The following is a 22,553-nucleotide window of genomic DNA, read 5'->3' as shown; positions in this document are numbered from 1 at the left end:
ACAGCATCACACACTGTACAACAGTTTGCCGCTGCACGCCTCTAAGGGTTTGAACTGAGTCTCAGAGGAGGAGATGTGTCGTGATGGTAATGCTGCTGAAAAGAAAAAGCGGCAGGTAACATCTAGTGCGGCGCCCAGCATGGAATGCGATCCGAGCCGGAGCTGGGAGTTGTATCAGGAGAGCCGTGTGTGTGCTGTCAGCATAGTGAACAGCTGGGTGCTGTGTTTGGAGACCCATGTGGGCACAGTCAGCTCAGTGAACAGCTGGTACCTGAAACAGTCAAGTTGGCAGTGATGGAGGTTGGGCCCAACGTGTGTTGGGGTCGGGGTCACAGGTACCAGCTTGACAGCTGCTCCGGGTATGGTGTGGATGGAACTATGCTGTATCCTGACTGCGTCTCTGGGAAGCAGGAATTGACTGTTCGCTGGGAAGAGCTCTGGGGTTTTTGCCTTGGTTGTGGGGCTGACCTGGGTGATTCAAGAAGTCAATATATGGCAGTTTTCCACAAGCTAGATCAGGGCTTTGTCATTTTTCAGGGAGCTGTCCATGCTGAACCGTGAATATTGATCAACAGTGTTATATGAAGTGAAGCCTGTTTGGGTGTAAGTTGTCCATTGGTACGTTGTGGATTGTGGTGGATCTGGGACGTGTCTGGTGTATTTTGGTAAAGACATGTCCTCTGTTAGTTGAAGGAAGTTGAAATTTGGTTTGTTCTTGCATGTTGATTTAACTTTTGCCTCCACAGGTCTGTCAGAATATGGACGTGAGAATAGGGCATGGACTTACTGGGTATGTGGTGTGTGTTGTGCTCACTGGGTGGCCTGGCAAACCACCTTGTGGGGTTGGACAGTTTTGTTTGTGTTTTGTGTGGCAGGGTAGTGCCAGCCACCTGGGCTGCTAGCTGCCAGCACATGGCACACCACAGCACTTTGGGGAGGTATTATGTGCCCGTGCCATTTGCGTTCATGGTTGTGGCTGGAGAAATGTTGTTGAGTGTAGTTTACCTCATTAGTTTGTTTCTGTGGAGGTGGACCCCGCACTTACATATTTTTTTGCCATTTGGTCAAGTGTGCTTTGCCATTGTGTGTTGGGGGGACCCCAGTACCCTTTTGGGGGTGTCGCTCCCACACCTTGAATGTGGTGGTCTCAACCTATGTGTTGTTCTTGTGGTTGGGGTGCTCCTTGTTGGGGCACTGGTGGTGCATTTTCATGCGCCATCTATTTGCGGTGGTGTAGTGTTGCTTGTCTGTCGAGCAGCCTCAGTGTTGGTTTGGTTAGGTGATAAAGTGGTTTTGTTTGGTTGAGATGGGTAGTCAGCAGTCGTTCCGTGGGGTTTGAGGCCGGTCCCTTGTGTGAATTCCTGCTGTTTGGTCAACGGTGTGGATGGTGACGTGTTTTCAGTTGTGATGTTTTTCTAGCATTTCATTGGTAGGACGGTTGAGGGGATTTTATGTATTTAAAGTTTATTTATTTATTTAAATATGGTGGCGAAGGCCCGCAGGCATTGATTGGGGCTCCAGGTCTGGGGTATGAAGGGGTCTGTGGGCGCACAGGAAGGGTTGGCAGAGCAGAGGTTGGGAAGTGTAGAAAAAATCTGAGTGAATGGGGGATAGTGGAGAGAAGGTACTGAGGGGTGGGAGGGAAAGGAGGCTAGTGAGATCACAGATTTTTAAGCCTTTTGCAGTGAGAGACGAAAGAATGAAGAGAGGTCGGGGGAAGAAGGGTAAAAACTGATGGTCCTGGATAGTTTGTGACAGTAAAAATGGAGAGAAGAGATGAGGTTGGTGTAGCAGTGTGATGTGACAGAGTGCAGGATGTAACAGAGTATGGGGAGTGATTCCTTGTAGGCAACAAAAAGAACCTGGGAAAGGATTTTACAGCAGCGATGGATGTCCATATAGTATGATGAATCAGTAGTGATTCCCCCCAGAATCTTGACCTGGGACCCTTCTCGTGTGGCCAGGGGAAGGCAGATGCTTCCTGATCCCAACCCTGGGGGTGGTGTTCTGCGGGAGGATCACATGGGGTGGGAACAGGCCAGGAGGAAGGAGAAACTCCCTTGTTTAATTTTCTCTGAACCCCCAATCTTGGAATGGCTTATTGTAAGGTAGAAGAAGTTAGGAAAACTAACTTGGTTGGCAGGGACTTCAAGTCCCATAATTCTTCAGTACTGGGACGAGGAAAAGGGATGCAGAGGAATATTGCTGTGGGAGCAATCAGCTAATTAGTGTAAACGACCTACACCTGAGGGAGACTGAGAGGCATAAAAAGCCCCCTCAGGTACAGGAAGAGGGAGAACATGAACAGCAGGAGCAGCAGGAGAGGAGAAAGCAGTGCAGGCTGCAGAGGAAAGTGAAGCTGGCACGAGAGAAGACGCCGGGACCATTGTGCAGCCAAGAGCGGTGTCAAGTCCTGTGAGGGTCTTTGCCTCAAGCTATTCCTGTTGCAGAGGTTGCGCAGTGGGAAGCGTAAGAACGGGACGCTTGCCCATTGAAGGCTTGTTGTGCAGAGGTTGCGCAGCAGGAAGAGGAAGTAGCAAGGGAAGTGTACCCTCATTAAAGGCTTTAGGTGGCTGGGTTGCACCTGAGCCTCTGCCGAGTGGAGGAAGCTCCAATTTCGAGTGGCGTGAGCGGAGGTGGACCAGGCAAGGCTGTTTGCCTGACCGCGAGGAGCCACAATGACAGAAGACCTGCGAACACCAAGCGGAGCTAGCTTGAGCGACTTACCTTGTGAGTTCACAGCTTGCAAGTGACTCCGGATCGCTCTGACACTATCCACGGCAGGCAGTTTCACTCGCGTGTGAGTGAGAGAAGCAGTGATTACAATTCTGAATACTGAACCGTACAAAACCAACAAATGTTTTACTTATTAAACCAAAGTGACTGTGCAAGCAAGCATGTGAGTTGGTGGAAGGGCCAAAATCCCTGTGGTGAAGCTTTAGTCCAAACAAAAGCATACAAACAATACCAAGCAAAATAGTATTTAAAAACCTGGCAATACCAATATAACAACCATTGCTCAAGATTTCGGGAGGATAGCTCAGGGGCAACATGCTCGCCTTACAAGCAAGACGACATGGAGCACCACAGGTTTGTCACAATTGTCACATTGTCAATTGTCACAAGCTTTGACACTCTCCTCCCGATGACTGTAAGATCCTCTCCGTGCCCAGATCCAACCGTTCTGGAGGGGGTGTAGCCTTGATCTTCCCAGAGTGGATTCCTGCCTCTGTCATTCCTATGCAGGCCTACTCCTCTTTCAAATGCCTTGTCTGAGGCTTTCTCTCTCTCCTTGCCACTCTCTTACCATGGCTACTATCTATCAGCCACCTGGTCAAATCACCTCCTTCCTCTCTGAGTGGGCGGACCTCACTTCTTCCCTCCTGGCCTCAACTACTCAACTCCTCGTTCTTGGAGACTTCAACATCCATCTGGATGCTTTCGCGACCTCTGTGACTCTCTCTCTCTTTCTATTCTCCCCTCTGGCCCAACTCACTCTGCTGGGCCCACTCTGGATGCTCTGATCTCTTCAGACCTCCCCCTCTCTATCCCTCTGACCGCTCCTCTCTCCTGGAGTGATCACTCTCTCATTTCCTCCCATCTCTCCCTCTCTACCCATCAGGCCAAGCCAACTCCAACACTGCCATGTACCTTCTCAGTCATCCGACCCATGAAGCGTGTCAGTTGAGGCTTCCACTTCCACTTTCTCTCCCCCTCCTCCTCCTCTGGCTGACTCACATCCTGACACAGCCCTTTCCATGCTCTACTCTTCTATCTCTGATACTCTTGATGTTCTTGCCCCTGTCATGAACATCCGCTTGAAGCCCAAAACCAAGTGCAACTCTTGGTATGACTCTGACCTAGTTACCCTTAAGCACAAGTGTAGGGTGGCTGAGAGGAAATGGCGGGCTTCTTGTGCATCCTCTGACAAACTGGCCTGTGCCTGCTACAAAGGCAATACCAGCTCCTTGTCCGCACTAAGAAGGGAGCCCACATCCAAGCCTGCATCTTTGTGGCATCTAACAACTTGGCCGTACTCTTTAAAATCTGCAAGGAGCTGGCCAACCCTGCTGCAGTCTTTACCTCTCCTGTCGCCTCCGAGGCCATCTGCATGGCCTTTGCCTTTCATTTCAAGTCAAAACCCAGGACATCCTGTCCACCCTCTCGTCCTCTCCTCCTCCTCCCGCTTCTCTCTCTGCTACCTTTGGCCCCCCTGCAGCCGCCTCTCCTCCTTCTTTCTCATTTTTTCCTCTGTTCTCCCTTGAAGAGATTTCCAGAAAGTCCAATCTATGAAAGTATCGTCAAAACAGGTTATTTCCTGTTCATCCAAAACCATCAAGGACCACATCGACACCCTTGCTCCTGCTCTGGCCGACTTCTGCAACCACTCCTTCGCCTCTGTAGCCTTCCCCTCCCCTCTGAAGCACTCTCTTGTGCACCCTCTTCTCAAGAAACCCATAGCCGACCCCTATTACCCGGCTAACTATCACCCGATCTCTATCACTTCTTTCCTGGGCAAACTCCTGGAAAAGCTGCCCATCTCCCAGCTTAATCTTCACTCCGATTCTGTTGGTTGTCTCCATGACCATAAGTCTGGCTTCAGAGCTGCCAGAAGCATGGAAAGTGCTCTCCTGAACATCCGTGAAGACCTGCTCTCCACCCTTCATTCTAATATCCCATCTGTCCTCATCCTACTCAATCTTTCTTCTGCCTTTCACATGGTCAACCATGTCATCCTGCTCAATCGCCTCCGTGATAAGCTTGGTATCACTGATGAGGCCCTGGCCTGGCTGACACCCTTTCTCTCCAACCGACCCTCCTAGGTCCAACTTGGGTCCTTCCTTTCCTCTATCTCACTTTCTACCTGTGGCGTTCCCCAGGGGTCTAACCTCTCTCCTTGGCTTTTCAACCAATACCTGGCACCGCTAGCCCACTGCATTTCTGCTCTCTGCTGAAACTTTCAGTGCTATGTGGATGACAACCAACTTGTTTTCAGGCTCCCCTCTGCCACCTCTTCTCCCTCTCTCATCTCTGACTGTGTGTCTGCAATCCAGGTGTGGTGCGCCGCCAACAACCTCTTCCTTAATGCCAGTAAGACAGAGATCCTCCTCATCGGCACACCTGCACCTTCCTTTCCTGTCACTCTCTGGCCGGCCTCCCTTGGCCCTCTCCCTGCTCCCACTTGCGAGGCTAAGAACCTCTGGGTCATCTTCAACTCCACGCTTTCCTTTTCTCCACACATCTCTGACGTCTCAAAAAAAGTCTACCTACCAACTGCACCTCCTCAGAGGTATTCTTCTTTGCCTCTCCTTCCCCCATTAGCTCACTGTTTCCAGAGCTCTGGTTCTCTCTAGGCTGGACTATTGCAACAGCCTCTTTGTCAATCTGCCTGCAACCACTCTCCGCCCTCTGCAGCTCATCCAGAACAGGACTGTGAGACTTGTCCTTGGCCTCAAGCCCTGCGATCGTATCTCTCCAGCCCTGAAATCCCTTCATTGGCTCCCAGCATCTGCAAGGATTAAATTCAAGACCCTTTGCATTGTCCACAAGGCTTTCTGATGCCTGGTTCCGCAATACCTTGAACTCTCCCTCTGTAAATACCTTCCTACTTGAGCTCTTCGCTCCTTCACCTCCAACTCCCTCAGGATCAGTCGCTTCTCCAAGCAACAAGTTGGGGGTAGATCCCTTTCCTCTGCTGGGGCATACATCTGGAACAGCCTCCCTGCCTCTCTGAAACTTGAGGAGAACCCTCTCCGGTTCCGGAAGCACCTCAAGACCTTCCTCTTTGCTTCTGCCTTCACTCTTCCTCTCCCCTGCTAAACTGTCTGCTTTGGCACCGGGCAACTGGTTACCCTCTGATATCGGGTCCAGATCCCTGCCCTCCCAGCCACACACCCGCACTGGCTCCTGCCAACCCTTGCACTTGGGTCTGTATCTGCTACCCTACAGTCCCCTTCGAGCACTTATAATACACCCGTTGTTTACACCTTATTTTCGCACTTACCACCTACTGGGCACACTACCTGTTGTTCTATCACGTGTTCAGCACTTTCCACTCTTCCCTTGCCCCTTGCACTTCCACCTTCCCTCTCCCCTGCACTCGCACGTTCTTAATGTCACTGGGCCTAGTAAGATCGTTGTTCTGTCCTCCCTTGTTTCCCCTCCCTTGCCTCGTTGCGCTCTGAAACAATTGTGTATTGGCGCAATACAAATAAAATATCATATCATGTAAATATCAGCCTCAGAAGGAAGATGAGTAACAGCAATATTCGATTGAATAGAAATGATTTCATCCATAAAACATGTGGACAAGCAATTACAGAGGGCCTGAGAGGAGGGAAGAGGAACCGCTAAGCTAGTAGAGAGATTACGAACCACTTTGAACAACTCCCTGGGGTGATTCACAGAAGTTTCAATAATAGATGCAACGTAGACACGTTTGGCACATGAAATGGCTAGGTGATACTGGGAGGTGACCAGAGACAAGGCAAACTTTTTCCTGGGGGTATAAGAGTGCCTCCACTTTTGCTCCATCTGCCTGCATTGTAGGCGAAGGGCACGCAGCTTGTCCATGAACCACTGCTGAGAGGGGCGTGAAGATAGCCTAGATGTCTTGAGCTGAGCAAGGCTGCCTGCAACTGCGGTCAGAGTACTAGTTAAAGAATTCATGTCCACAGGGGACAGCCCTGAAAGTCGGGCAAGTATCAAAGAGGTCATATCAGATTTAGATACTGAGCGCCATCCACGCCGCTGGACTAATTTGGCTGGTGGAGCAGATGGTGGGCCCTTAATGCCCCAGGGGAAGGGAACAAAGAAATGATCAGACCACAGGATTTGAAAGGCCACAAAAAGAGTGATCTCAGCATCTGCTGAGAAAATCAGGTCCAAGGTGTTACCTAAGGAATGGGTCTGTTCATGAACCTGCTGGGGGAGGGACAGTTCTTTCATAGAGGACAGAAAGCTTTGAATCTTAAAGTTCTCCACCTCATTGACCTTAAGATTAAAGTCACCCACAATTGTAATTGTTTATTTATAACATGCTTAATACCCAGAGATTTCTAAGCGCGGACCCGGGCATCGAACCTGTGTTGCTCCGCGTCGTCTTGCTACCAAGGCGAGCACGTTGCCCCAGAGCTATCCTCCCGACACAATGGCATATCATCCTGACAAAGACAGTGTTTGTTTACTTGAAGGAGATGAATTTAAATCCTGTTCTTACTCCAGGAGAAGTTGGAACCTAACACTTCTTTTCGTACATTGGTGATACAACTAAATTTTTTTTATCAAGTTTTGAATCCGAAAGAACTGTGTTGGAACTTTGTGGCAAAACAGAATTTCCTGATTTCTTTTGAACTGTGGAGCAAATCCTTGCTCAAACCTGGGGAAGGGAAATTAACCCAGGTTATGAGAAGAGGCAGTGGCCACATTGTGATGTGGTTTTATGTTATATATAATTGTTGGATTAAACTGCCATACATTTCCTTATTGATTTATTGAGTATACAAGTGTGAGGGACAGATATCCTTTTGTAAGAGTATTTTCTTTAGTTTATTCTAGGCAGGAAAATCCTTGTCAGGGTAGGGATAGAGTGGCGTTTATCCTACCTTTTTATTTAATAAAATGCTAAAGTTGAAAACTCTTTACAAAGTTGTCGGCCTCACATTTCTTACCCCTCACAATAGGTTCTGAGATGCTGGATGGTTGGGGAAATCCAAGGTTCAATGCACAGGCAAGAGGGATAATGGTACTCAACAAGAGCACTAGTGCTAGGTTAAAATCTGGGAAGGCCTGCTCACTGGAGTTGGAAACAGATGGAAAGAGCACCTAAAGGAAGGGCCTGACTTTATTCAGATGAGGAGTTATTTAGTCCAGTGAGTTTCAGAAAAATTGGGCCGACTGATTGTGGAGGGTGACCAGAAAATGGTCAGAGTATGAGGAGTCAAGGTGAAGACAGTGGCTGTAGTCATGTTTACGGCAGGTTGAATTGACAGGTGTTCAGTGTCAGAGATTTGATTAAGAGGTCTAAGTCATTGGAAAAGAGAGATTGAAGACTCAAAGAGGTCAATAGATGAGAATTATGCAAGAGGAGGTGGAGCAAGGAGCTGAATACAAACATACTCAAAAGAAAATGAGATTAAGTAATTGGGGAGAGAGGTGGATGGCGTGTCTTTACTGATCATAAGACCTCCCATCCTGCCATCCTGCTACCCATTCTGCCATCCTTTTAGGATAATCAGTAAGAGTAGGGAAAGTTAGAGGAATCAGTGTGAAGGGCTTCTAGTGAGGCTGATGAAGATATGGGGCCTCATTACGACCCTGGCGCTAAGTGTTTAACGGCGCCGTAAAAGGCTTCGGCGCCGTTAAACACTTAGCGCCTAATTACGAGGTCCCTTTGCGGGACCCGACCTTAACGGCTGGTTTTTCCAGTCGTTAAAGTAGGCACCCGCAAAGGGACCTTGGTGCTAATTACGGTACCGCAATTTGCGGTACTGTAATTAGCGCCTTCCCCATTCCCATTGAGCCCTATGGGTCAAAAATGGGAATGGGGAAGGGCCATGGCAGCATGGGGAATTACCGCCCCACCAACCTCGGAATGGGGTGGTAAATCCTCATTCCGCCATGGCGGACACCGGCATGGACCATGGTGCTAATAGCACCATGGTCCTCCGCCTAGGTCGTGATGAGGCCCATGGTGTTTACCCCATTGATACACACAGGTTACTGGTTATCAGCACATAGAGACCCATTTTATGATATAGTGTGGAATTTAGGGCCCAATTCTGCTAGAGGTGTAACACATCCATGGCCCTTAGGGCCATATTCTGCCTGGGTTGTAATTCATGAGTGAATTCCTGATTCGGAATGTACATTTGCTTTTTACACCAGTTTTCTATCTTTATAATGGGACCTATTCTGCTAGAGGTGGAACAACCCCATGGGGATATTACACCTCTAGCAGAATAGGCCCATTATAAAGATAGGAAACAGGTGTAAAAAACAGGTGTACATTCCGAATGGGGAATTCACCCATGAATTACACCTCTAGCATAATTACACCTCCATCAGAATAGGCCACTAAGTACAGACATGCTTCCTTTATCACTATGTCCCGACATCATCCCTTATCACTGTGTCCCTTCTTGAGTAACAAACCCACTGCCTGCGTATTTGTAATGATCTTAGGGTGTGAGGGAAAGTGTTCATTTTTAATTTAATTCATATTTTTACTTTATCCTCCAGAATGTGCAGCATAGTTTATATGAACAAACAAACGCCGCTTTCACCACAAGAAGTATTCAACATTTTAAGGCATCACCTAAAAGGCAATATTTCCACACTTCCGGCAACTAATCCAGAAAATGGTCAGGTGTTCCTATACAGGTATGAAGGACAAAAGCATAGAAAAGATGATTGGAGATGTGATCAGTATAAATGGATTCAGAAAGGAAGGCATGCTCTGCCGAGGGCCAGTCCTCTGGTGTGGAAGACCTACTTCCAAAGATTAATTGGTAGAGAGGAAGTTACATTTTACAGATATGGCTATGAAGTTCTTGATGGAAGTGTTGAAAAAGTGATTGTCCATTATCTAGGTGAAGACAAAACACCTGAGCCATGCATGCCTCAGGGAAATATGAGAAAATACCCGTTAAGAGCTCATGTTCGCACAATGCCATCTGTGCTGATAGAAATTGCTGAAAATAAAGATTTAGGTCCAACTTCAATTTACCAGAAAATAATTGCAGAATGCAATGCTTCCCCTACCCACATGAGAGTTACAGTGCCGAAAAATACAGAGCAAATAGAAAATAAACTTAAGTATGGGAAACAGAAATGTAGTATCAGTCATGATGATTTATATAACATCTTCGAGCTTCACTATGCACTGGAAGGGTTTGTATGCCATTACTCTCTGGTTCCCGAACTTATTGTAACTTTGGCTCTTCCAGACATTATCAATATTTTTGAGGAAGTGATGAAGTTGAATTCAAGAACCCTAATTTCATATGACACAACATTTCAATTAGGTGATTTTTACCTCTCTCCACTAATATTTCAATGTTCATTGTTTGAGGAAAATCCTGCAATCCCTGCCTTTGTACTGATTCATGATAAACGCACAACGATTGTCCATGAAACATTTTCTTCTTTTGTAGCAAAACGTATGCCTCAAATTAACCAGAGTTCCATTACTATAGTAACAGACAGAGAAGCTGCTCTTGTGAAATCTGTAGAGAATATTATTCCAAGATGCAAGCATGTGGTTTGTTGGAACCACATACTGAAAGACGTGGAATTCTGGGTTTCAGGTCATGAAGGAGAAAAAGCAGACAGAAAAGTGTACACCAATAATATTCTACAGCTCTTAGACTGCAAAACTGAAGAAGACTTTCTAACATTGTTGGAAAAACTAAGGGCCACATGGAGTGCTTCTTTTGTGAAATATTTTGAGGAAAAACTGAGCAAAGACATCTTGACAAAGGCAGGCAGATGGGTCTTGGAAACAGTTGGCATTTATAGGAAAACCAGTGGAGTTACGACTAATGTGTCAGAAAGCATGAATGCAGTGATGAAAAGACTGACTAAGCACAAAGAGGTTCACATGGATGAAATGGTATTGGCAATCTACTTTTTGCAAACATTTTATCTAAAGGAAGTGTTGAGAGGACAGTGTGGTATGGGGAATTATCACCTGTCAAACAGGCATGCTGGCAAAAAACTTAATTCTGGTGATATTGAATTCCCATTTGATTACATTCCTGTGGAAAAGATAGTGGACTTTATAAAAAAGGGTCACTATGATGAAGAACCTGGAACAATATCAAAAGGTGATGAGCGCAAATCAAATGCAATGGAAGGCCTAGTAGACTTGATAGTTAAGCAAAACCGAGTATTTCTTCAGGCACAGTCTGGATGTTTCATAGTTACCGGATTACGAGACAAAAAGTATGTGGTAAAGTTATTCCCAGTTGAAACATGCTCTTGCAACAGTTCACGAACATGCTACCACATTCTGGCTGCACAGATGTCAATTGGTAAGAGTTCAAGTAAGAAAAGAATAGTGTATTCTCTGAAAAAGCTCAGGATGAATGTCAGAAAAGGCAAATCTGGAAGGAAAAGAATTAGACAGAAAGATGATCTGCAGACTGTAGCCGCAATGGATTCTATTCTGATGAGTGAAACTAAATTTGATGACACTCAGGAAGACATTAAAGCAAAAAATAAACATACTAAACAATTGAACCCATATGAGAATGTTCCCAAGAAAGAACATTTTACCTCTTTTCTGGTAGACGAGTATGATCTGGGTGTACCGCAGCGGTCAAGCTCACCTAAACAAACAAATAAAACGGTGCCCCTTCCATGGGACTTAATACCAGATTATCCATGCATGCAGAGTGTCCTAGTTCAAAATATTTACATCAATGTTGAAGACATGAAATCTCTCTTAGGTGATAACTGGCTGGTTGACACAGTCATTGAAGGCTTCTTGCTTACTAGAGCTTCTCTAAAACATGTCACTGAATGTGATGTACGTGTGAGTGTTTTCAGTCCATTCATAATTCATTCCATTGACTTAAGTGGATACTCTTCAAGTGTTCACGAGTTTGGCATCAAATCAGATATTATGGCAAAGGACATCTGGATCATCCCCACAAATGTGCAAAATACTCACTGGGTACTTATGCTGGTGTTCATGAAGTGGAAGATTATTCTATATTTAGACTCCAATAAAACCCTCTACACAAAGTACATAAACATACTACAAACATTCATGGACATGCAGGTGGCATCCACAATTGACTGGTCTAAGTGGACAATCCAGGCTCCTCATGATGTACCAGCTCAGCATGATTCATCCAGTTGTGGACTATTTCTCTGCTTATTTGCACATACTTTGTGTAGTGGGTCACTTGTACCATTCCCTGCAGACATGAATGCTGTGCGGCAGTGGATAGCTATGGAATTAATTAGTGGAAAATCCTTTCTCCCAAAATCACAGTTGAAGAAACAAAAATATTGCAGAGCAAAAAAAGAGATTAAGCAGAATATTAAGAAAGATTTTATTACACCTTTTTCAAGGAATCCTCCAAAAGAGGCAACATCCACTGTTGAATTCTTATCTACAGCATTAGATGACTATTACACAGCAACTTGGTTCCTCTGTTTCATGGGTAAACTCTGTAAAAAACCAACAAAATCAAAAATTATACTCTGCCAGGGACTATGCCAGGACTGGTATCATTTGTCTTGCCTTGACCTAGCTCATTTCCCTAGTGGTCTGTACAAATGTCCGAAGTGCATTTAGGGAAGCACTATGTATTTGAAAAAACAGAATAAATCTCTTCAAATACACACAGATGTCTACCAAAAGACCAATGGAATATGACACTCACACTGCATCAAAGTTTATGGACAACCTTTGAAAGACATTTTATGTTAAGTTTTATGTGACTTGTTAGCACAACATTTGCCAGATGCAGCTGGTGCAGGCAACACAATCTGCTTGTCTCGTGTGCTAGATTAACAGGAATAGAAGGCAGGTTTTACTGACATCCTACAAGTGAGATGATCTCCCAAGGCTCTCAGGTGGCTTGGTCAAGAGTTTGAAGAAAGGGATGGCATATATTGTGAAAGAGAGCTCATCCATACATGTCTTATTGGTAGCTTGAAACCATGTTATAGTATCTCATTTACAATGTTATTTCATGTATTTACATTTGGTTAAATGTTATAATATCTATGCTAACATACAAGTACTAATGTCTCTCGCCTTTGCTGATTTATTACACTGAGGGTGGTAAGTGACACTGGTGAATTGTACTTAGTGCCATTGCTGAATTTGGGTATTCATTGCAGTCATACCCAATGCCCCATCTTACAAACTTGTCACACAAAGTTGCACTCCTCTGCCTGTGCCTTCCACTTGTGCAGTGGAATGTATATAAACATAAGCATATCCACAGCACTAGCCAAGTTATACTGAGAGAGTCACTTGTCCCAACAGGTAGCGAAGAGCGGAGAGTCTTCTCCTTTGCATGTGCTCCCCTCACCCACTTGATTCCACTTGCGCAGCCCTACCAGACACTGCTGGTGAGTGCCCCTGCTCTTGTGTATCCTCTTACTGTCCCCCATCCCTCCAATTTCATTTCGTCTTAGTGTTTTTTTGCTTGTTTGGTCCTTTCCCAGTCCCTCCCTGACCTTCACCCCTGCACACCCTGGTCTCCGCCTGCAACTCCTGGATTGGGCCATGAGCGAATCACGTGTCCCTCATCCTGAAGAACTCCAGGGCAGCCTTGCCTGAACAGCCATCGGCTAATGCTTCTGTGATAAGACTGTGCTCTTCTACCATACAGCATACCCTCATACCTTTAACTGACAAGTTCTACTCCATATATCCAGGTACTGGCAGACAAATCACTATAGACCATGTTTGTGAGTAATGGGTTAATGACAGCATATTGGTGCACCTTTCTCATTTCAAAATGTTCTCCATGTGTGTTTGCATCATTTTCAGGTGAGTTTCGCTGCCATTTTATATATTAGGGTAGCGTTCCGGCCCGTTGCGGGTACTTTTTCGTGATAAAATGTAGATTTTGGGCAGTAATGGGTTAATGACAGCGTATTGGTGCACCTTTCTCATTTCAAAATGTTCTTCATGTGTGTTTGCATCATTTTCAGGTGAGTTTCGCTGCCATTTTATATTTTAGGGTAGCGTTCCGGCCCGTTCCGGGTACTTTTTCGTGATAAAATGTAGATTTTGGGCAGTAATGGGTTAATGAAAACATATTGGTGCACCTTTCTCATTTCAAAATGTTCTTCATGTGCGCTTGCATCCTTTTCAGGTGAGTTTCGCTGCCGTTTTATATATTAGGGTAGCGTTCCGACCCGTTCCGGGTACTTTTTCGTGATAAAATGTAGGTTTTGGGCAGTAATGGGTTAATGACAGCATATTGGTGCACCTTTCTCATTTCAAAATGTTCTTCATGTGTGCTTGCATCCTTTTCAGGTGAGTTTCGCTGCCGTTTTATATATTAGGGTAGCGTTCTGGCCCGTTCCGGGTACTTTTTCGTGATAAAATGTAGATTTTGGGCAGTAATGGGTTAATGACATCATATTCGTCCACATTTCTCATTTCAAAATGTTCTTCATGTGTGCTTGCATCCTTTTCAGGTGAGTTTTGCTGCCGTTTTATATATTAGGGTAGCGTTCCGACCCGTTCCGGGTACTTTTTCGTGATAAAATGTAGGTTTTGGGCAGTAATGGGTTAATGACAGCATATTGGTGCACCTTTCTCATTTCAAAATGTTCTCCATGTGTGTTTGCATCATTTTCAGGTGAGTTTCGCTGCCATTTTATATTTTAGGGCAGCGTTCCGGCCCGTTGCGAGTACTTTTTCGTGATAAAATGTAGATTTTGGGCAGTATTGGGTTAATGACAGCATATTGGTGCACCTTTCTCATTTCAAAATGTTCTTCATGTGTGTTTGCATCATTTTCAGGTGAGTTTCGCTGCCATTTTATATTTTAGGGTAGCGTTCCGGCCCGTTCCGGGTACTTTTTCGTGATAAAATGTAGATTTTGGGCAGTAATGGGTTAATGACAGCATATTCGTCCACCTTTCTCATTTCAAAATGTTCTTCATGTGTGTTTGCATCATTTTCAGGTGAGTTTCGCTGCCATTTTATATTTTAGGGCAGCGTTCCGGCCCGTTCCGGGTACTTTTTCGTGATAAAATGTAGATTTTGGGCAGTATTGGGTTAATGACAGCATATTGGTGCACCTTTCTCATTTCAAAATGTTCTTCATGCGTGCTTGCATCCTTTTCAGGTGGTTTCGCTGCCGTTTTATATTTTAGGGTAGCGTTCCGGCCCGTTCCGGGTACTTTTTCGTGATAAAATGTAGATTTTGGGCAGTAATGGGTTAATGACAGCATATTCGTCCATCTTTCTCATTTCAAAATGTTCTTCATGTGTGTTTGCATCATTTTCAGGTGAGTTTCGCTGCCATTTTATATTTTAGGGCAGCGTTCCGGCCCGTTCCGGGTACTTTTTCGTGATAAAATGTAGATTTTGGGCAGTATTGGGTTAATGACAGCATATTGGTGCACCTTTCTCATTTCAAAATGTTCTTCATGTGTGCTTGCATCCTTTTCAGGTGAGTTTCGCTGCCGTTTTATATATTAGGGTAGCGTTCCGGGTACTTTTTCGTGATAAAATGTAGATTTTGGGCAGTAATGGGTTAATGACAGCATATTCGTCCACATTTCTCATTTCAAAATGTTCTTCATGTGTGCTTGCATCATTTTCAGGTGAGTTTCGCTGCCATTTTATATTTTAGGGTAGCGTTCCGGCCCGTTTCGGGTACTTTTTCGTGATAAAATGTAGATTTTGGGCAGTATTGGGTTAATGACAGCATATTGGTGCACCTTTCTCATTTCAAAATGTTTTTCATGTGTGTTTGCATCATTTTCAGGTGAGTTTCGCTGCCATGTTATATTTTAGGGTAGCGTTCCGGCCCGTTCCGGGTACTTTTTCGTGATAAAATGTAGATTTTGGGCAGTAATGGGTTAATGACAGCATATTCGTCCACCTTTCTCATTTCAAAAAGTTCTTCATGTGTGTTTGCATCATTTTCAGGTGAGTTTCGCTGCCATTTTATATTTTAGGGCAGCGTTTCGGCCCGTTCCGTGTACTTTTTCGTGATAAAATGTATATTTTGGGCAGTATTGGGTTAATGACAGCATATTGGTGCACCTTTCTCATTTCAAAATGTTCTTCTTGTGTGCTTGCATCCTTTTCAGGTGAGTTTCGCTGCCGTTTTATATATTAGGGTAGCGTTCCGGCCCGTTCCGGGTACTTTTTCGTGTTAAAATGTAGATTTTGGGCAGTAATGGGTTAATGACAGCATATTGGTGCACCTTTCTCATTTCAAAATGTTCTCCATGTGTGTTTGCATCTTCTTCAGGTGCTTTTTGCTGCCATTTTATGTGTTAGGGTACCGTTCCGGGTTTTTTTGTGTGTGAAAATATAGATTTTGGGCAGTAATGGGTTAATGACAGCACATTGTTCAACCTATCCCATTTCAAAAAGTTCTTCATGTGTGTTTGCATCATTTTCAGGTGAGTTTCGCTGCCATTTTATATTTTAGGGCAGCGTTTCGGCCCGTTCCGTGTACTTTTTCGTGATAAAATGTATATTTTGGGCAGTATTGGGTTAATGACAGCATATTGGTGCACCTTTCTCATTTCAAAATGTTCTTCTTGTGTGCTTGCATCCTTTTCAGGTGAGTTTCGCTGCCATTTTATATTTTAGGGCAGCGTTCCGGCCCGTTGCGAGTACTTTTTCGTGATAAAATGTAGATTTTGGGCAGTATTGGGTTAATGACAGCATATTGGTGCACCTTTCTCATTTCAAAATGTTCTTCATGTGTGTTTGCATCATTTTCAGGTGAGTTTCGCTGCCATTTTATATTTTAGGGTAGCGTTCCGGCCCGTTCCGGGTACTTTTTCGTGATAAAATGTAGATTTTGGGCAGTAATGGGTTAATGACAGCATATTCGTCCACCTTTCTCATTTCAAAATGTTCTTCATGTGTGTTTGCATCATTTTCAGGTGAGTTTCGCTGCCATTTTATATTTTAGGGCAGCGTTCCGGCCCGTTCCGGGTACTTTTTCGTGATAAAATGTAGATTTTGGGCAGTATTGGGTTAATGACAGCATATTGGTGCACCTTTCTCATTTCAAAATGTTCTTCATGCGTGCTTGCATCCTTTTCAGGTGGTTTCGCTGCCGTTTTATATTTTAGGGTAGCGTTCCGGCCCGTTCCGGGTACTTTTTCGTGATAAAATGTAGATTTTGGGCAGTAATGGGTTAATGACAGCATATTCGTCCATCTTTCTCATTTCAAAATGTTCTTCATGTGTGTTTGCATCATTTTCAGGTGAGTTTCGCTGCCATTTTATATTTTAGGGCAGCGTTCCGGCCCGTTCCGGGTACTTTTTCGTGATAAAATGTAGATTTTGGGCAGTATTGGGTTAATGACAGCATATTGGTGCACCTTTCTCATTTCAAAATGTTCTTCATGTGTGCTTGCATCCTTTTCAGGTGAGTTTCGCTGCCGTTTTATATATTAGGGTAGCGTTCCGGGTACTTTTTCGTGATAAAATGTAGATTTTGGGCAGTAATGGGTTAATGACAGCATATTCGTCCACATTTCTCATTTCAAAATGTTCTTCATGTGTGCTTGCATCATTTTCAGGTGAGTTTCGCTGCCATTTTATATTTTAGGGTAGCGTTCCGGCCCGTTTCGGGTACTTTTTCGTGATAAAATGTAGATTTTGGGCAGTATTGGGTTAATGACAGCATATTGGTGCACCTTTCTCATTTCAAAATGTTTTTCATGTGTGTTTGCATCATTTTCAGGTGAGTTTCGCTGCCATGTTATATTTTAGGGTAGCGTTCCGGCCCGTTCCGGGTACTTTTTCGTGATAAAATGTAGATTTTGGGCAGTAATGGGTTAATGACAGCATATTCGTCCACCTTTCTCATTTCAAAAAGTTCTTCATGTGTGTTTGCATCATTTTCAGGTGAGTTTCGCTGCCATTTTATATTTTAGGGCAGCGTTTCGGCCCGTTCCGTGTACTTTTTCGTGATAAAATGTATATTTTGGGCAGTATTGGGTTAATGACAGCATATTGGTGCACCTTTCTCATTTCAAAATGTTCTTCTTGTGTGCTTGCATCCTTTTCAGGTGAGTTTCGCTGCCGTTTTATATATTAGGGTAGCGTTCCGGCCCGTTCCGGGTACTTTTTCGTGTTAAAATGTAGATTTTGGGCAGTAATGGGTTAATGACAGCATATTGGTGCACCTTTCTCATTTCAAAATGTTCTCCATGTGTGTTTGCATCTTCTTCAGGTGCTTTTTGCTGCCATTTTATGTGTTAGGGTACCGTTCCGGGTTTTTTTGTGTGTGAAAATATAGATTTTGGGCAGTAATGGGTTAATGACAGCACATTGTTCAACCTATCCCATTTCCAAAATGTTCTTCATGTGTGTTTGCATCATTTTTAGGTGAGTTTTGCTGCCATTTTACATATTAGGGTACCGTTCCGGCCCGTTCCGGGTACTTTTTCGTGATAAAATGTAGATTTTGGGCAGTAATGGGTTAATGACAGCATATTGGTGCACCTTTCTCATTTCAAAATGTTCTTCATGTGTGTTTGCATCATTTTCAGGTGAGTTTCACTGCCATTTTATATTTTAGGGTAGCGTTCCGGCCCGTTCCGGGTACTTTTTCGTGATCAAATGTAGATTTTGGGCAGTAATGGGTTAATGACAGCATATTATTGGTGCACCTTTCTCATTTCAAAATGTTCTCCATGTGTGTTTGCATCATTTTCAGGTGAGTTTCGCTGCCATTTCATATTTTAGGGTAGCGTTCCGGCCCGTTCCGGGTACTTTTTCGTGATAAAATGTAGATTTTGGGCAGTAATGGGTTAATGACAGCATATTCGTCCACCTTTCTCATTTCAAAATGTTCTTCATGTGTGTTTGCATCATTTTCGGGTGAGTTTCGCTGCCATTTTATATTTTAGGGGAGCGTTCCGGCCCGTTCCGGGTACTTTTTCGTGATAAAATGTAGATTTTGGGCAGTATTGGGTTAATGACAGCATATTGGTGCACCTTTCTCATTTCAAAATGTTTTTCATGTGTGTTTGCATCCTTTTCAGGTGAGTTTCGCTGCCGTTTTATATTTTAGGGTAGCGTTCCGGCCCGTTCCGGGTACTTTTTCGTGATAAAATGTAGATTTTGGGCAGTAATGGGTTAATGACAGCATATTCGTCCACCTTTCTCATTTCAAAAAGTTCTTCATGTGTGTTTGCATCATTTTCAGGTGAGTTTCGCTGCCATTTTATATTTTAGGGCAGCGTTTCGGCCCGTTCCGTGTACTTTTTCGTGATAAAATGTATATTTTGGGCAGTATTGGGTTAATGACAGCATATTGGTGCACCTTTCTCATTTCAAAATGTTCTTCTTGTGTGCTTGCATCCTTTTCAGGTGAGTTTCGCTGCCGTTTTATATATTAGGGTAGCGTTCCGGCCCGTTCCGGGTACTTTTTCGTGTTAAAATGTAGATTTTGGGCAGTAATGGGTTAATGACAGCATATTGGTGCACCTTTCTCATTTCAAAATGTTCTCCATGTGTGTTTGCATCTTCTTCAGGTGCTTTTTGCTGCCATTTTATGTGTTAGGGTACCGTTCCGGGTTTTTTTGTGTGTGAAAATATAGATTTTGGGCAGTAATGGGTTAATGACAGCACATTGTTCAACCTATCCCATTTCAAAAAGTTCTTCATGTGTGTTTGCATCATTTTCAGGTGAGTTTCGCTGCCATTTTATATTTTAGGGCAGCGTTTCGGCCCGTTCCGTGTACTTTTTCGTGATAAAATGTATATTTTGGGCAGTATTGGGTTAATGACAGCATATTGGTGCACCTTTCTCATTTCAAAATGTTCTTCTTGTGTGCTTGCATCCTTTTCAGGTGAGTTTCGCTGCCATTTTATATTTTAGGGCAGCGTTCCGGCCCGTTGCGAGTACTTTTTCGTGATAAAATGTAGATTTTGGGCAGTATTGGGTTAATGACAGCATATTGGTGCACCTTTCTCATTTCAAAATGTTCTTCATGTGTGTTTGCATCATTTTCAGGTGAGTTTCGCTGCCATTTTATATTTTAGGGTAGCGTTCCGGCCCGTTCCGGGTACTTTTTCGTGATAAAATGTAGATTTTGGGCAGTAATGGGTTAATGACAGCATATTCGTCCACCTTTCTCATTTCAAAATGTTCTTCATGTGTGTTTGCATCATTTTCAGGTGAGTTTCGCTGCCATTTTATATTTTAGGGCAGCGTTCCGGCCCGTTCCGGGTACTTTTTCGTGATAAAATGTAGATTTTGGGCAGTATTGGGTTAATGACAGCATATTGGTGCACCTTTCTCATTTCAAAATGTTCTTCATGCGTGCTTGCATCCTTTTCAGGTGGTTTCGCTGCCGTTTTATATTTTAGGGTAGCGTTCCGGCCCGTTCCGGGTACTTTTTCGTGATAAAATGTAGATTTTGGGCAGTAATGGGTTAATGACAGCATATTCGTCCATCTTTCTCATTTCAAAATGTTCTTCATGTGTGTTTGCATCATTTTCAGGTGAGTTTCGCTGCCATTTTATATTTTAGGGCAGCGTTCCGGCCCGTTCCGGGTACTTTTTCGTGATAAAATGTAGATTTTGGGCAGTATTGGGTTAATGACAGCATATTGGTGCACCTTTCTCATTTCAAAATGTTCTTCATGTGTGCTTGCATCCTTTTCAGGTGAGTTTCGCTGCCGTTTTATATATTAGGGTAGCGTTCCGGGTACTTTTTCGTGATAAAATGTAGATTTTGGGCAGTAATGGGTTAATGACAGCATATTCGTCCACATTTCTCATTTCAAAATGTTCTTCATGTGTGCTTGCATCATTTTCAGGTGAGTTTCGCTGCCATTTTATATTTTAGGGTAGCGTTCCGGCCCGTTTCGGGTACTTTTTCGTGATAAAATGTAGATTTTGGGCAGTATTGGGTTAATGACAGCATATTGGTGCACCTTTCTCATTTCAAAATGTTTTTCATGTGTGTTTGCATCATTTTCAGGTGAGTTTCGCTGCCATGTTATATTTTAGGGTAGCGTTCCGGCCCGTTCCGGGTACTTTTTCGTGATAAAATGTAGATTTTGGGCAGTAATGGGTTAATGACAGCATATTCGTCCACCTTTCTCATTTCAAAAAGTTCTTCATGTGTGTTTGCATCATTTTCAGGTGAGTTTCGCTGCCATTTTATATTTTAGGGCAGCGTTTCGGCCCGTTCCGTGTACTTTTTCGTGATAAAATGTATATTTTGGGCAGTATTGGGTTAATGACAGCATATTGGTGCACCTTTCTCATTTCAAAATGTTCTTCTTGTGTGCTTGCATCCTTTTCAGGTGAGTTTCGCTGCCGTTTTATATATTAGGGTAGCGTTCCGGCCCGTTCCGGGTACTTTTTCGTGTTAAAATGTAGATTTTGGGCAGTAATGGGTTAATGACAGCATATTGGTGCACCTTTCTCATTTCAAAATGTTCTCCATGTGTGTTTGCATCTTCTTCAGGTGCTTTTTGCTGCCATTTTATGTGTTAGGGTACCGTTCCGGGTTTTTTTGTGTGTGAAAATATAGATTTTGGGCAGTAATGGGTTAATGACAGCACATTGTTCAACCTATCCCATTTCCAAAATGTTCTTCATGTGTGTTTGCATCATTTTTAGGTGAGTTTTGCTGCCATTTTACATATTAGGGTACCGTTCCGGCCCGTTCCGGGTACTTTTTCGTGATAAAATGTAGATTTTGGGCAGTAATGGGTTAATGACAGCATATTGGTGCACCTTTCTCATTTCAAAATGTTCTTCATGTGTGTTTGCATCATTTTCAGGTGAGTTTCACTGCCATTTTATATTTTAGGGTAGCGTTCCGGCCCGTTCCGGGTACTTTTTCGTGATCAAATGTAGATTTTGGGCAGTAATGGGTTAATGACAGCATATTATTGGTGCACCTTTCTCATTTCAAAATGTTCTCCATGTGTGTTTGCATCATTTTCAGGTGAGTTTCGCTGCCATTTCATATTTTAGGGTAGCGTTCCGGCCCGTTCCGGGTACTTTTTCGTGATAAAATGTAGATTTTGGGCAGTAATGGGTTAATGACAGCATATTCGTCCACCTTTCTCATTTCAAAATGTTCTTCATGTGTGTTTGCATCATTTTCGGGTGAGTTTCGCTGCCATTTTATATTTTAGGGGAGCGTTCCGGCCCGTTCCGGGTACTTTTTCGTGATAAAATGTAGATTTTGGGCAGTATTGGGTTAATGACAGCATATTGGTGCACCTTTCTCATTTCAAAATGTTGTTCATGTGTGCTTGCATCCTTTTCAGGTGAGTTTCGCTGCCGTTTTATATTTTAGGGTAGCGTTCCGGCCCGTTCCGGGTACTTTTTCGTGATAAAATGTAGATTTTGGGCAGTAATGGGTTAATGACAGCATATTCGTCCACCTTTCTCATTTCAAAATGTTCTTCATGTGTGTTTGCATCATTTTCAGGTGAGTTTCGCTGCCATTTTATATTTTAGGGCAGCGTTCTGGCCCGTTCCGGGTATTTTTTCGTGATAAAATGTAGATTTTGGGCAGTATTGGGTTAATGACAGCATATTGGTGCACCTTTCTCATTTCAAAATCTTCTTCATGTGTGCTTGCATCCTTTTCAGGTGAGTTTCGCTGCCGTTTTATATATTAGGGTAGCGTTCCGGCCCGTTCCGGGTACTTTTTCGTGTTAAAATGTAGATTTTGGGCAGTAATGGGTTAATGACAGCACATTGTTCATCCTTTGCCATTTCAAAATGTTCTTCATGTGTGTTTGCATCATTTTCAGGTGCTTTTTGCTGCCATTTTATGTGTTAGGGTACCGTTCCGGCCCGTTCCGGGTTTTTTTTCGTGTGAAAATATAGATTTTG

Source organism: Ambystoma mexicanum, chromosome 12 (assembly GCF_040938575.1).
Source record: "Ambystoma mexicanum isolate Mex_15411 chromosome 12, UKY_AmexF1_1, whole genome shotgun sequence".
Lineage (NCBI taxonomy): Eukaryota > Metazoa > Chordata > Amphibia > Caudata > Ambystomatidae > Ambystoma > Ambystoma mexicanum.
This window is presented reverse-complemented; position numbering follows the sequence as displayed.